The following is a 17,388-nucleotide window of genomic DNA, read 5'->3' as shown; positions in this document are numbered from 1 at the left end:
CGGGGCGGGGATGGAGACCTTGTCCCCCGCCCCGCCCCACTGCCATCCCTACCGTATCGTATCATATCATATCGTATTGTAAATGTATCATAAATTTTTAATATATTTTTTTTAAAATCCAAAAAAATCAGAAAAAAATTAGTAAAAATTCTAAAAAATCATATCACATCAAATAATGATGAATTACAAAAAATACAACCATAAAATAACATATGAAACATTTATGACATCAACTATCTCACAAGAACAATGCAAAATATTAAATATGTTGTAATTAAGAACATGCACAAGACTTAATACTTTTATACTACATAAAAAAAATATTATGACAATAGTTGCACTTAATTTTCAATCGTTTTTCACTCATGCCTTTGTTAAAATGTAACATATATAATATATATAATAATATAATATAATATTATTATTATTATATATTTTTATTTTCTCTTTTTTTTTTATTTTATTTGTTGTCTAGTTCATTTTGAACTAGACATTACATTCTAGTCAAGTCCCAACTAGGACTTGACTGGCAATGTAGTCGTTGGACCTAGTCCAACGACTATATTTAGAGCCGTTGAACTAGGTCCAATGACTCTCCATGAGAGCTCTAAAATTCATCTCTTCAACTTGTATAAATAGGGGTGATCCCCCTCCACTTTGTATCAATGCTCCTTAAGCATTTCTTGTGAAGAAATAAAGATTTATTTATTTTAGTGTGTTCCATTTTTATCCTTTTATGGGTTATGCTTGAAGTGTCTCCAATCGATGCTCTTTTGAACATTTCTCATGCTTTTGTGGAAGACCACCGTTTCATTACATGGTATCAGAGCCTTGAAGGACTTTCGATCTTGAAGATTCTTGCCTATTTTCCATGTTTCCTTTGCAAAGAGTGTTTTATCTTCTTGTTCGTGACTCAAGGGATCGTTTTAGAGAAGGAAAAGGTCTTTGGAGGAAGCTTGGATACAAAATTTTGTGATTGTGCTAATTCTTCTCCTTCTCTTTATTTTTTTCTCTCTCATCTATTCTTTCTTTTTCACACCCTTGTAAAAGATGGTGGATGACAATGATAAGATCACCATTATACCCATGAAATTGAATGACACCAACTATGTAATGTGGGCTTCAATCATGAAGCACCACATTTGGGGAAAAGGGTTGTGAGGTGTAGTTGATGGTTCCGATTCAGAACCAAACCTAATTCTTACAAAAGTTGAGAATACCAAAGAAGTACCTCTCACGAAAGAGAGAAGAATAAGGCGCTGGCAACCTATGAGAAAAAATAGAAAGCATGGAGAATAGGGCACGCCAAAATTATGTCATGGCTAATTAATAGCATTGACATAAAAAACTAGTCTTGCAAAATTTGAGCACTGGGGAATATCTTAAAAATATGTATTCCCTTAAAGATATTGCACATGTGTGCAATTTACAAGACTAAGTCTGGACGATGACTAAAAAAGAAAACTATTAGAGAATATTACAATGAGTTATCTGAACTTTGGGAGAAATTAGATCTTCTGCCAAAATGACATTGTTTCAAAGATATCGAGCTTCGCCAAAAGTAACTCGATATGAAACATTTTTATCAATTTATAAACGGTTTAAGACCGAAATTTGAGTCGACCAAATCGGCTCTTCTATATCGTGAAAAAGTTTTCTCTATCATTGAAACTATAGAGGAACTAACTATGGAGGAAAACAGGCTTAGGAAGAATACTCAAAAAATTGAAGATGACTCCGTTCTAGATGTGTCTAGATCGGGTAATTATGTGTGCACTTATAGGCCTTCTCACTTTGGTAGACAAGGTGATGATTTTGATAAAAGAAAAGTCATTTGTTATCATTGTCATGAGCCGAGGCTAGAGGTCGCAAAATTTGACACGACCCGCCAACCCGACCCGTCAAACCGCTTCTTAGGCGGGTTCGGGTTTGGCTTAAACGGGTTCGTGTCATAAACGGCTCGACACGCCTAACCCGTTTATTAAACGGGTCGGGTTCGTGTTAGGGGTATGCCAACCCGCCAACCCGTTTACCCGACCTCGACCCGCTCGCTAACCCACCAACCCGCTCGCTAACCCGCCAACCCGTTTACCCGACCCGACCCGTTTATTAAACGGGTTAACCGTGTCGTGTCGGGTTACCCGTTTAATAAATGGGTCGTGTTCGTGTTTGCCACAGCCGACCCGTTTAATAAACGGGTCGGGTTCGTGTTGAAGTATGCTGACCTGCCAATCCGCTGACATGACCCGCCAACCCAACCCGATTGCCACCCCTAGCCGGGGCACTATAGGCCTCAATGTCCTAAGCTAAAGAGAAGAGACAAAAAGAAGGTTGCATCAGTCGGATCAGAATCAAAAGATCAAGATGCACCAGTTTATATGGCTCAATTAATAAAAATTCTTCAACCTCTTCTCAAAGGAGCATCCTCCTCAACTGAAGCCTCAACTGGAGCAGCTGTTTCATCATTCTCCGATCCAGGTAACTTTCGTTGGCTCCTTGATTTTGGTGCCTTTTTTATGACCCCAAATGTCAATAGCTTATTCGAATGTCTTAAAAGTAACTCAAGTATGTCAAAAGAAAGCTTTTGATTTTCAAAATAAAAAATTATATGTATCAAGAAATGTGTCTTTCCTAGATAAAGAAAGCTTTTTTGAATTCGAAAAGCCCAAGGAAGTCACTGAATATTCCTTTTTAATAGATTTGACTTCAAAATCCAATGAATGAGATCTTGAATGTGACTTTGACAATGATCAAAGTCCTATTGTTGTTGAACATAATGATGATAATGAAGAGCAAACCCATAGGGACGTTAGTCTACAATATTCAAGACGTAGAGGGTCAAATCTTTCATGTGCATTAGAAAAATATTCCGAAGTAGAAGGTCATCCATAATTTTTAGGCCTCCTGAAAAATTTGTGTTATAGGAATCCTTTTCACCCACACACAGGGTAGTTATTGCATTAATACAATTATATGTAGAATCATCATCCTATTCTCAAGCCAAAAGCCATATAGAATGGGTAGAAGCTATGAAAACAGAATTGGACGCATTAGAAAAGTCTCACACATGGACCATTCAAGATATTCCTCCGGGTAAGAAACCTATAGATTGTCGATGTGTCTACAAAGTCAAAACCAAGAGTGATAGAACCCTTGAAAGGTATAAAGCTCGTTTAGTGGCTTGTCACATGGGTGCGGGTGTGGGTGCGGGGCTGCGACACTTTAAAAAACCTTGGGTGCGGGGATGCGGCAATAAATAAATAAATAAATAAATAAATAAATAAATATATATATATATATATATATATATATATATATATATATATATATATATATATATATATATATATATATATATATATATATATATATATATATATATATATATATATATATATAGAAGGGGGTTCGGGGTATCGCAACCCAGATTTTTTTTTACAATCCCAAAAATGGACCAAAATGACCCCGATAGCCCGCGGGTTGGCCCTAGCCCATCTCACGTATATAACAGATCGGGTTTCTAAAATCATGACCCAAACCGGGCCTGGGCCGGGTAGGCTCATCCCTGTGAAAATATCTAAAAAAATGAGAGAAAGTGTGCGATAAGCACAACACCACCAATGTGCACAAATGCACAAGAACACTTAGAACAAATGTACACAAAGGTACAATAAAGAAACTCAAATGCACAAAGGCATACAAAATATAAAGAATTTTATTGAGAAGAATGGAGAACAAAAGCTCCAAGAAGTGAAGTTTACAAAGGGGGAACTCCCCTATTTATAAGAGGGAAAAGGAGCCTTGAAGGGGCTCCACTAGCTGTTGGAGCCCCTCCAACGGTTAGAATTCTAACCGTTGCGGAGGCTCAACAGCTAGTGTTGAGCCCTCCAAGGTTGACTTTGAGTCAACAAAGAAATAAAGAAAACAGACAAAAAAAGGGAAAAGAAAAGAAGAAAAGTAAAAAAAGGAAAAAGAATTACAGCATATTCATAATTATGAATATGCGCAAAATGGAGAGAAATGACTAAAATACCCTTTCGGGTTTTACAAGAAAAAAGAAACATATATATTTACATATATATATATATATATATATATATAGATAGATACATATACATATATACGTGATGTATATATGTATATGTATCTCTCTTTATATATATATATATATAAATATTTACATAAAGAGAGATACATTTTAACACCCTCCCTCAAACTTAGGGCACAATGACCGAAAGTTTGCTAAGGAGAAAGTTGAATCTTGGAGAGCAAAGCGCCTTGGTGAAGAAATCTGCCAACTGATATTCTGACGTCACATACGGAAGATCGATGACTTTTTGTAGATATGCCTCACAGACATAATGGCAGTCCATCTCAATATGCTTTGTCCGCTCATGAAACGTGTGGTTCTTGGCAATATAGATTGCACTCTTATTATCACAACATAACTTTGTGGGTTCTTGAATTGGAATCCCCATGTCTTGCAGCAACTGATGAATCCAGACAATCTCCATAGTTGTAGATGCCATGGCTCGATATTCTGCTTCGGTGGATGATAGAGACACCTTCTGTTGTTTCTTACATCTCCATGAGATCGGGGATTCACCTAAAAAAATGCAAAAGCCTGTAGTGGAGTGACGATTATTTGGGTCACCTCCCCAATCAGAGTCAGTATATGTAATCAAATTTAACTCAGAAGATGAGGAAAGGAAAACTCCCTTGTTTAAAGTTCCATTTATGTATCTGACAACTCGGAGAACGACACTCATATGAACGGATGTAGGAGCATGCTGAAATTGGCTTGCAGTATGCACGACATGAGAGATGCCCGGTCTTGTGATGCTAAGATACATTAGAGATCCCACAAGTTGCCGGTAGGGGGTAGGATCCTCCAAAGGTTTCCCATCATCGATCTTCATTTTTTATCCCACAATTTTTGGGGTCTCACAGATTTTATCATCAGTAATACCTGATCTGTCAAGAATCTCACAGGCAAGTTTAGTTTGAGACAAAAAATAGCCTCTATGAGAGTAGGCTACCTCGATACCAAGAAAGTAAGTCAGATATCCCAGGTCTGACATTTCAAACCTTTCTTTTAAAGTAGTTTTAATGTTTCTGATGCCCTTTATGTCACTACCTGTTATCAACATATCATCAACATACAACAGTAAAATCACAATTCCAGCATCAGACTTTTTGACGAACAGAGCAGTGTCAGTGTAGCATGAGGAAAAACCATTTTGAACCATCACATCATTAAATCGATCATACCAAGCCTTAGGGGCTTGTTTTAAACCATAAAGCGCTTTTTGCAAACGAAGGACTTTCCCCTTTGGTACGTTCATACCAGGGGGAGCATCCATGTAAACTTCTTCATTAAGGTCCCCATTTAGAAATGCATTTTTAACATCCATTTGGTAAATATTCCATTTTTTAATAGATGCAATGGTGATCAAACACCTTACAGTAACCATTCGTGCAGCAAGAGCAAAGGTTTCTTCGTAATCGATGCCGTATTCTTAACTATATCCTTTTGCGACAAGACGAGCTTTATATCTTTCGAGAGTGCCATCACTCTTGGTTTTGACTTTAAAAACCCATCTACATCCTATTGTTTTCTTTCCTTCTAGAAGACATTGAAAAACCCACGTTTTGGCTTTGTTGAGGGCTCTAAGTTCGTTGTCCATGGCATCCCTCCATTCTATCATTTCCTTAGATTCTTTAAAATTTCTAGGTTCTTGATATGAGTGAATGGCACTAAGACATGCCCTATGCTTTGGAGAAAAAGACTCATAGGATATAAATCTAGAAGGATTTTTCCTAGATCTTTCAGTTCTTCGAGAGTTGGAAGATTCACTAAGATGACTATATTTCTCTATTGCACTTCTAAAAGTGTTTTTATCTCTATGAGTATAGGTAATTGGTTCATTTATCATTTCTTCTTCATCATGAATGGTTTGAGGAATACTTTCACTTATATCCTCATTCTCATTTAATTCATCATCGCTAAAAAAATCTTCATTTCTAGATAATAGTTCAAACAAAAAAGAATAATCGGCATTATCTTCATGGGTTTTGTGTTCTTCAAAACCACTTATGTTTTCTAAAAAGGTTACATTTCTTGAAACATATAGTTTATCATTCTTAATATCATGACATCTAAAACCTTTTTGGGTTTCCGAATATCCTAAAAACGCACAAGGAATAGCTTTGGGAGATAATTTATCATTCTTATCGGTGAGAACAAAACATTTACAACAAAAAATTCTTAACCTATTGTAATCGGGTTCTTTTTTATACAAGATTTCATATGGAGATATTTGATTCAAGTTTTTGGATGGAAGTCGGTTGATGAGATAAACCGATGCAAGAGCCGCTTCGGCCCAAAATCTTTTTGGAATTTTTTGAGAAATTAGCAAAGTTCTTGTAGTTTCAATTATGTGTCTATGTTTTCGTTCGGCCAACCCATTTTGTTGGGGAGTTTTGGGACAAGACCTTTGATGAACAATCCCATTATTTTCAATATAACTTTTGAAATCATTTGAGAGATATTCTCCCCCGGAATCGGTTCTAAGAATTTGTAATTTACTATTGAATTGGTTTTGTATTAACTTGTGAAAAACCTTAAAAGTAGAGAAAACCTCATGTTTATGTTTGAGGAAGCATATCCAACTATACCTTGAGAAATCATCCACATAAATAACATAATACGAAAAACCTCCCTTAGACACAACGGGTGCCGGTCCCCAAACGTCCGAATGCACAATTTCGAAAGGCTTAGTTGAAAACATAGTTCTTTGTCCAAAAGGTAAGCTTCTCATTTTACCAAGAATACAATCATTACAATTGAAATTGTCTTTACATAAGGTTTTAGCAAAATGTAAATACGAAAGCTTGACAATATTTGGATGCCCAAGGCGTTTATGCCAAACATTTATATCCTTATGTTGGGCAACATTACAAAAAGAGGTTTTTGGAATTTGAAGAAATTCCATGAGATAAAGATCTCCATTCCCCCAATCAACTTCCCGGACCGGCGATCCTGTATCCAACATTTATTTGATGAGAATTTGATATCACACCCATGATCCGATAGTTGAGAGACGGAAAACAAATTTAAATTTAGTTTTGGTATAAATCTAACTTTAGGATTAGAAAAACCTTGTCTTTCAAAATCACCAATTCCTTTTATTTCAAGAGAAGCCCATCCGCGGTAGAGACAAAAGAAGGTGACAAATTTTTTGAGTATTTAGAAAGTGCAAAAACATTTGGAGTCATATGAAAGGATTAACCCGAGTCTAAGAGCCAAAGAGTCTTACTGGGAGGAGAGAAAGTGGTCATGGCGGCTCCGGAAACGGATCCCTTGAGGAGTGGTTGAAGAGCTTCCATGATTTGATTGAGAGCCAAAGTAGCATGGTTGGAAGTTGATGGACCTTCCTCCTTGGTAGATTGAAAAGTAGTAGACATAGCCACCATCTTCTTCCATTTAGGGCATACCGGTTTAATGTGACCCGGTTCTTTGCAAAAATGGCATATGATCTTACTATAATCTATTCTTCCATAATGCCCACCATTTTCTCTTCCTCCTTGATTTTTGTTAAAATGAGGGGGTTTATAGGTTTTAACATTATTCCCCGGTCTTGAGACGACATAAGCACCCTCATCCTCATCTTTAGAGGGAACGACCAACACACTTAGATTGGTTTTATTCATTCCCAATCTAGTTTCTTCTCCACTTAATTTGGTAAGCACATCTTCCAATGGAGGAGAAGAGAAAGAAGACAAGAGGGAGGATCTAGTTTGTTCAAACTCGGGTCTAAGCCCATTTAAAAAGTTAAAGAAATGATCCTCTTCTAATTGTTTGGCTCTCAATTCAATAGCCTCATCACTCCATTTAGGTTCTTGGAGGGCAAGTTCATCCCAAATAGTGGTTAACTCGGCGAAATACTCTCTAACGGACATTTCTCCTTGTTGAAGGGTTGAAGCCTTCTTTTGGAGATAGTATTTATGGGACAAATCTCTTGAAGTATACATTCTTTCAAGATATTCCCATACTTGATATGCCTTTTTGAACTTTAGAATGTTGGCATTAATTTTGGTCTCAACCGAAGAGAAGAACCATGAGAGTATTTTGTAATTTTTCATTTCCCATTCTTCATGCTTCTTATTGTAATCTTCAAAAGCCTTTTCTCTTTCTTCTCCCTCAAGAACCTTGATCTCCGCTCTCTCAAGGGTAGTAATTTTTGGTTCGGGTTCGGGAATAGTTCCTTGAACATATCTCCAAAGACCCTTTCCTTTTATATGGGCCTCCATATTCCCGACCCATACATGATAATTCGTTCCATTCAATTTGAAGCCAAGAGAGAAGTGAGAATCCTTTTCGCCCATTAGAGATGATACAAAGAGAAATAAATGCGTACCACAATGCGAAATGAGTCCCTTCTTGATGTAGGAAGCTTCTAAAATATAGGATGAAGAGCCGAATCTTCACTCCAACCACCACAACTTAATGGCACGCTTTACGAGGTACTCCAACGAAGAGAAAAAAAGCACGATCTTCTTTTCCGTTAAGCCTAGCTCTGATACCATGTGAAAATATCTCAAAAAATGAGATAAAGTGTGCGATAAGCACAACACCACCAATGTGCACAAATGCACAAGAACACTTAGAACAAATGTACACAAAGGTACAATAAAGAAACTCAAATGCACAAAGGCATACAAAATATAAAGAATTTTATTGAGAAGAATGGAGAACAAAAGCTCCAAGAAGTGAAGTTTACAAAGGGGGAACTCCCCTATTTATAAGAGGGAAAAGGAGCCTTGAAGGGGCTCCACTAGCTGTTGGAGCCCCTCCAACGGTTAGAATTCTAACCGTTGCGGAGGCTCAACAGCTAGTGTTGAGCCCTCCAAGGTTGACTTTGAGTCAACAAAGAAATAAAGAAAAAAGACAAAAAAAGGGAAAAGAAAAAAGAAAAGAAGAAAAGTAAAAAAAGGAAAAAGAATTACAGCATATTCATAATTATGAATATGCGCAAAATGGAGAGAAATGACTAAAATACCCTTTCGGGTTTTACAAGAAAAAGAAACATATATATTTACATATATATATAGATAGATACATATACATATATACTTGATGTATATATGTATATGTATCTCTCTTTATATATATATGTAAATATTTACATAAAGAGAGATACATTTTAACAATCCCATCAGGCTGCTAGGCCGGTTGCCCACCCATATGTACCATGGTCATCCCATGTCAAATGACAACTATGGTAGCCCTTATTCAGAAAAGGATAGCCCCTGTGAGTTATGTATATAACTTTTTAATTGAAATAATACATTTTAATATTTTTTATTTTCAATTACGTGGGATGAGTTTGAGCTGCCTTGAAGGTCTCCTCTACTCGATGTAATTCGAACCCGAATCCAAACCTCATTGCGTGCTACCTGGGAGCTCACACCTTCTTGTGTCTGAATCAGATATCCGATCCACCAACCAATGACAACCGTGGTCACGACTCATGAGTCCTTGGACATGACCTTTGGATGTCATACATCGTCACATGATCGTACCGTTCGGAAAAATGCCAACCCTCATATAGAAGGCAAATAATAAATAAACCCCCCCAAAAGGAAGTTTTGTATGTAAAAAAGGACAAAAAAGTAGGAGAGTATTGTTAGAAGATCAGTTTCCTCCTGGGCTGATCTGCAAAAGAGGGAAAAGTGAGAAGAAAAAGATAGAAAGAAGATGTGATGCTGAGTCGATTTTACTGCACACAGGCTGACGATATTTTTCAATCTGTTATCGTGGCCTGGTTTAATGTATTTAAGCATTAGGTATTAGGTTACAACTTAACAAGTTACAATATTATATGCGTGCCCCAGTAAACACGTCAATAGGATTTCCCAGCTTGGGTCTGGGTCAGACCCAAACTGGATCCAGGCCCAAACTGGGTCCAGCACACGACACTTAATACTCTCTCTCAAGTTGTGCATGGTCTTGAACCATGGACTTGTTCTTCAGGAACCAAAATCTGTTTTTTGTTGGACCCTTTGTAAACAAATCCGCCACTTGGTCTTCTGTAGAAATGAAATGAGGTTCAATCTCTTTGTCTTCAACCTTCTGTCGAATGAAATGCTGATTTATCTTAATGTGCTTTGTCTTACTGTGGAAAATAGGATTAAAGGATATGTTAATGGCACTTTGATTGTCACACAATAAAATAGACTTGGAAATCTGTTCCTCCAATTCATTCAACAAATGCCTTGTCCAATTAGCTTCAGCAGTTGCAGCAGCCATTGATCCATATTCAGCCTCAGTACTTAATCTAGCTACTGCTTTTTTTTTTCTACTGCTCCAGGATACTAGGTTCTCCCCGAGAAAGATGCAATATTCGGAAACCGACCTCCTTTCATCCGGATCTCCTGCCCAGTCCGCATCACTGTAGACCATGACATCATGCATGCTTCCTTTTTTCCAACTTTTCTGATACACCAACCCATCTCCAATAGTACCTTTTAAGTATCTCAGCACCCTCTTGACTGCATCCCTATGTCACATGGGTGCGGGTGCGGGTGCAGTGTAATTTTAAAATTTTTGGACATGGGGACTCGGCTATATGTATATATATATTATTTTTTTAAAAAGTACACAGACACAACACAGTCTGTGTTTGTGTCTGCAACACTGTGCACTGTGACTATGCACTATGACTCTTTTTATTTATTTTTTTAAATAAAAAAAATTTATTTTTTAGGGACAAATGGACATTTTTGGACTCGGTCAAAGTTGACCGAGTCCAAAATGTGGACGAACTCGGCCTCTACTCGTTGACCGAGTCTGACTCGGCGTTGACTGAGTTCAGGCCGAGTCCGAAGCCGCACCCGTGTCCGCACCCGTGTCGGGGCGTGTCGACTCGGGTGCGGCACCTCCCTAGCCGAGTCCGTGTGACATAGCTGCATCCATATGCCCTGTTTGTGGCTCATGCATGAAGTTCGACACTTGATTGATAGAATAAACAATGTCAGGGCGAGTAAAGGTAAGATATTGAAGCATGCCAACTACACTTCGATATCTTGTAGGATCCGGGTACAAATCTCCATCCTGTGAACTGAGCTTTTGATGTAAGACACTCGGTGTAGACAAAGGCTTGCAATCTTGCATACCAAATTTCTTCAATAAATCTAGTGTGTATTTATGTTGTGTCAAGGTCAGGTAACCATCCTTCCTGTCTACCTCGACCCCAAGGAAATAACGCAAATCTCCCAAATCTTTCATCTTAAACCTTTGACTTAATAGTTCTTTTATTTCTTCAATGTGATTCATGGAATTCCCTGTAACTATAATATCATCAACGTATATCAACAACAAGGTGGTTATGCCTTTATTCTTGAAGATGAATAAGGAGTGGTCTAAGAGAGATCTACAGAACCCATGCCTCTGTATTTCTAAGGAGAAACTCTCAAACCAAGAGCGTGAGGCCTGCTTCAAACCATATATGGCTCTTTTTAGTCTGCATACATATGTGCTCGGGTCTCCCTCAACATATCCTGAAGGCTGTTCCATGTAAACTTTTTCCTTCAAGTCTCCATGAAGAAACACATTTTTGACATCTAATTGACTCAATGTCCATCCATGTTTGACGGCTAAAGACAATATAATTCTTATTGTCCCCATTTTGACCACGGGAATGAAAGTCTCATCATAGTCCTGACCATATTCTTGTATGAACCCCTTTGCAACAAGTCTTGCTTTGTATCATTCTATAGTGCCATCGGGTCTGTATTTGATTTTATAAACCCACTTGGAATCAACAACATTTCTATTAGGAGGTCTGACAACAATTTCCCATGTCTGACATTCATGAAGCGCTTCCACTTCATTCATGGCTTTAATCTATTTGTTTGTTTTCACAGCATGATGAAACCCTATAGGTTCATCATGCTTATCAACCTGAGACAGAAAAAGTTGAAGATCCATAGAAAAATTATTGTAGCTGACCCATCTGTCAATAGGATGTCTGATTCTATTCGAACTCCTCAGGTTTCCAACAGGCATATAAGTATCTGATCTAATGTGAGGAGCAGGGGGAGTACCTTTTTTCTCTTCGCACATACACATACCCTTTAAATTTGTCAATAGGATGCGATTGTGGGTCTGCCCCTTCTTCAGTGTGTGAAGCTCCACCGACCTGATCCCCAGATTGAGGTAAGCATGCTTGGCCTGAGTCAATATTATTTTGGTCAGCCGAGTTTGTTTCTTGAGTTACACTGAGGTGAGCAATCACCATAAGTATCTGCAAATAATTCTGCATTCATCCACAGATGATAAACTTCTTCTCTGGGAATCCTTTGACAAGTATTAAATGATACATCTTCAAGATTATTCTCGTCAAACACAACATTCCTGAAAATCTTAATACGCTTAGTCATGGGGTCATAGCACCGATAACCTTTATAATCATCAGCATATCCCACAAATCTACACTTGGAAGCCTTTGGTTGGAATTTGTTCCTGAGAGAATCATCAATATGAATATAACAAATGCATCCAAACACACGCAGAGCATTGTAATCGGGTTGAATGCCGAAAAGAGAACAAAATGGTGAACTATTTTGCAAAACTGTCATAGGCAGACACTTTATAATATAGACAACTGAATGGAATGCTTCTGTCCACAAACTAATGGGAAGATTACTGTCGTGCATCATGATCATGCCCGTTTCAACAATATGTCTATGCTTTCTCTCAGCGACCCCATTTTGTTGTGGCGTATGTGGACAAGACACTCTACGCTTTATTCCATTACTTTGGAGAAAATCAGTAAAATCCTTCGATGTATACTCACCACCTCCATCACAATGAAAATGCAAAATATTGGTAGAGAAATGGTTTCGAACAAAGGCATGAAAGTTGCGAAATATGGAAAAGGTTTCAGACTTATGCTTCATAAAGAATATCCAAGTATAACGAGAGTAGTTGTCAATAAAGATGAGATAATATCTGCTCCGAGAAGAAGAGCATATAGGCGCAGGACCCCAAACATCTGAATAAACAATTTCAAAGGATCTTGAAGCTCTTTTATTTATAGAATCAAAAGGGAGTACATGACTCTTACGCATCTGACAACTAGGACACTTTTTATTGCTGATCTCAAGAGCTAAGCTTGATTTAGGAATTAATTTGCTTGATACAAGTTTCTCAAGAAAAGAATAACTGCAATGACCAAGACGATCATGCCAAAGACTTGGCTTATGTTAAGAATGTAATAATACATCTATATATATATAAATATAGATTTATTTATAGATGTATTCACCATAATACCCGACAGGGGTATTATGGTCTTTTCACAAGTACTCAATAGGGGTACTTGTTTTATTTCTTTCTTTTTTCTGTTTTTTATTTTCTAAAACCGCCTTTTGGGATGCCAAAAGGGGCCCCACAATGGAGTCGTTGGGGCCCCCAACGACTCTATTGGGAGCCCCTTTGGTCTCCTTTTCTTATAAATAGGGGGAACCCCCCTTGTATGTTGTATGGCTCTTAGAGAGCTCCTCTTCAATAAAAAAATATTCTTTTATGTGTGTAGCCTTATTATAAGGCCCTTCGTATATCCCTTGGTGGATTTTCTCTATTGTGCTTGCTTCATTTGTCCGTGTTGGACATTGTGAATGCTTTGGCATTCTTGAATTCTTCCGCATACTTCATTACATGGTATCAGAGCTAAGGTAAAATCGTGTCTCTCTCTACTTCCTTTCTTTCTCACATCTTCATTTTGTAGCAATGGAAGTCAAGATCGATCTATCATTCAAACTCAATGGAAAAAATTACATGATGTGGGCATCCGCAATGGAGAATAATCTTAAAGGCATTCCGCTCCACCAATATCTGCATTGCAAATCTTTGAACATCTATGTGCTACCAGGGTGAATCGTATACTTAGACTTGTGAGCTTCTGCGAGAATCTCTTCTCTCAAATTAGGATCTTCTGGCACCCAGAGACGATCCTTATGCCATACACTTCCTTCTAAACTCAGACGGAAGGGGGTATTGGCCCGTTGCGCTAGAGTCTTCAGCTTTTCGTACTGCGCATTGATCTTCTGTCTGACAAAGATCTTGGCCAATAGCTCAGGTTTAGCTATCATGCTGGATAGACTGATGGAATTTTGAGTGACCCCAAACGGTTCCCACGATACCAAATCCTCGATCAGCTTCCACCCAACGAATAACATGCTAATGGAAACACTGTGAGACTTGCGGCTCAGAGCATCGGCCACGACGTTCGCCTTTCCAGGGTGGTAGGACAGGGTGAAGTCGTAATCCTTGAGCAATTTCAGCCAACGTCGCTGCCTCATATTTAGCTCCTTATGCGAGAACAAGTATTTTAGGCTTTTGTGATATGTAAAAGCCTCGAACCGCTCCTCGTACAAATACTGCCGCCATATCTTCAATGCGAAGACCACTGCTGCTAACTCCAAATCATGAGTCAGATAATTCTTCTCATGAATTTTAAGTTGGCACGATGCATAGGCGATTACTCTATCATTCTACATTAGGACACAACCCAAGCCTGTCCCGGAAGCGTCGGTGTAGATCACGAAGCCACCTTGACCCGAAGGTAAGGCCAAAATAGGAGCAGTCATAAGACGTTCCTTCAACATTTGAAAACTACTTTTGCACTTGTCGTCCCATACGAACTTAGCTTCTTTCTTTAAGAGCTTCGTCATGGGTAGAGAGATCTTAGAAAAGTCCCAGATAAATCTTCGGTAATACCCAGCTATTCCAAGAAAACTCCTAATGTCACGAAAATTCCTCGGTTGCTGCCAACTGAGTACAACCTCCACCTTTGCTGGATCTACGGACACACCTTCCTTGGAGATGACATGCCCTAAAAACATGATCTCCTCTAGCCAAAACTCGCACTTGGAGTACTTAGCGAACATACGCTCCTTTCACAAGGTTTCAAGAATAACTCTCAAGTGCTCACGATGTTGCTCCCAACTGTCTGAATACACCAAGATGTCGTCGATGAACACAATCACGAAGGTATCCAAGAAGGGTTTAAACACCTTGTTCATGAGGTCCTTGAAGGCTGTATGAGCGTTAGTGAGTTCGAAGGGCATGACCGTAAATTCGTAATGCCCATATCTGGTCCGGAAGGCCGTCGTGGAGATATCATCTCCCTTAATTCTGAGCTGATGGTACCCAGATTTATGGTCGATCTTTGAAAAGACTTTGGCCCTCTGCAACTGGTCGAACAAATCCTCGATGCATGACAACGAATACTTATTCTTTATTGTTGCCTGGTTGAGCATTCGATAGTCGATGCACAACCGCAATGATCCGTCCTTTTTCACGAACAAGATAGGAGATCCCTAGAGCGAGACGCTGGGGTGAATGAATCCCTGATCCATCCACTCCTGCAACTGCTTCTTGAGCTCTTCGAGCTCTGCTGGCGCCATCCGATATGGAGCCTTTGAAATTGGTGTAGTACCTACAGTAACTCGATGCTGAAGTGCACCTCACAGGGCGGAGGAAGTCCTGACAGCTCCTCAGGGAAGACGCCTGGAAAATCCTGAACCACTTCCAAGTCTCCAATCGGGACTCGCATCAGCTCGGACTGGATGACACTGACCAAAAAGGCAGTGCATCCCTTCCTAAGGTAGTTCTGCGCCTTTACCGACGAAATCAACTTGCTCGCCCGAACGGGTTTCACGATCTTGAATTTCACGTTGGGCATTCCTGGTACAGATAAGACAATCCTGCTATCTTGGTAGAAAATCTTGGCATGATACTTGTGCAGCCAATTCATGCCTAGAATGACGTCAAATTTCGTCATATCTAGCAGGATATTACAAGCCGATAAATGCCGATCTGCCAAGACTACGTCCAACTGTGGTACGTAGGCCGCATAAATTATGTTTTTCTCAATCGGGTTATACACTTCAAGGGTATTATGCAAGGGTTTTACAGGTATGTGCAAAAACTCAGCAAAATTTACCGAAATAAAAGATTGTGTGGCACCACAATAAAAAAGTACAAAGGCCCCTTAGTTAGCGACAAAAATGGTACCTTGCACCAGGTCGCCCTTGGTCAACTGCTCGACCGTGGCGGTGTAGACGCCTCTTGGCATCTTCTTCTGACCACTCAACTGCGGTTGCGACGACTGATGCTGCTGCGGTGGCCGAGGGAGCAGGGTGCTCCGCTGTTCTGCCTAAGGTCATCGGCCGCCTTTTTGCAACATTCGCAGAGGTAGTGGCCCATCTTGCCACAATATAGGCATCCGCCTGTCTCGAGCGGGCACGACTGCCCAATGTGAGATCGTCGGCATCTGGGGCATACATTGCTAGCCTGCTGCCTGGTTAGAGGGTTGCCATGAAGCCGCTGATGCTTCGAAGGAGGAAACTGCTTCTTTCCTCCTTTGATCTTTATGGGAAAGAACATCCGTTTGCCTGGGCCGCCAGATGGTGTCTTCGGACCCGCATCGGGTGACTTCTTCCTCTGAGTACTCTTAGAGTGCTCCCAGTCTTCACTCAGGAGGGTGGCGGCAGCAACTGCCGCAGAGAAGGTCGAGGGCATACTAGTTAGGACCCGGTACATGAGCTCCTCCTTCAGCTCCCGAATAAACTTTCCTACCCGCTCGTGATCATATCAAACAAGTTAGGGCAGTAGGGTTTTAAACTCTGGAATTTGGCGATGTAATCCGTCAAACTCGAATTGCCTTGGCTGAGCTCCAAGAACTCACCTTCTTCTCCCTCGCATGAGGCGGGAAGTAGTTCTTCAAGAAAGCCTTTCTACAAGCTTCCCAAGGAATTGGTGAAATTCCCGGAAACTGCACACCCCGGGCCATGTCCCACCAGCTGCGGGCATTGTCCTTCAGCCTGAAGGTCCCGTATAACATCTTCTTGTCGTCAGGGACTGACAAGACCTCAAACACTCGTTCCACCTCCTTCACCCAGTTCTCGGCCATATCTAGGTCGGGCCTACCGGCGAAGGTCGGGGGGTCAAGCTTAAAAAATTTCTCATACGTCACTGCGGTATGTTGGCTCGGTTGAGGAAAGGGCACTTGATCCCTTTGAGAATGAATCTGGTCTCGCATAGCCTCTACCAGGGTACTTTGAGAATCCATCACGAAACCCCACTGTTCTGACCATTCGTCAGCAGAATCTTCGTTCGAGTTCCTTACCATCCTTGAAGTAAAAAACGAATACTAAAGATCAGAAATTTCAAGAAGCTCGAGATAGAAGCCAAAAACATCTGTATTATTCATGCGTGACATGAATAGTTTACAAAAACCCAGCAATGCTGGTACATAAGCAGAAAGTGTCAAGCCACTTAGCTTAACAATGCAAAATACCGCTATAAAGCAAGAGAAA

General features: G+C 39.7%; 1 protein-coding gene across 3 annotated transcripts in view; it reads left to right on the top strand.

Moving 5' to 3' along the window:
- Nucleotides 1–17,388, top strand: part of LOC149834864 (uncharacterized) — a 254,912-nt gene that overhangs the window by 42,369 nt on the left and 195,155 nt on the right. The gene's annotated exons all lie outside the window — the stretch shown is intronic.

This window comes from Nuphar pumila, chromosome 6, assembly GCF_984573655.1.
Source record: "Nuphar pumila chromosome 6, dmNupPumi1.hap1.1, whole genome shotgun sequence".
Lineage (NCBI taxonomy): Eukaryota > Viridiplantae > Streptophyta > Magnoliopsida > Nymphaeales > Nymphaeaceae > Nuphar > Nuphar pumila.
This window is presented reverse-complemented; position numbering and strand designations above follow the sequence as displayed.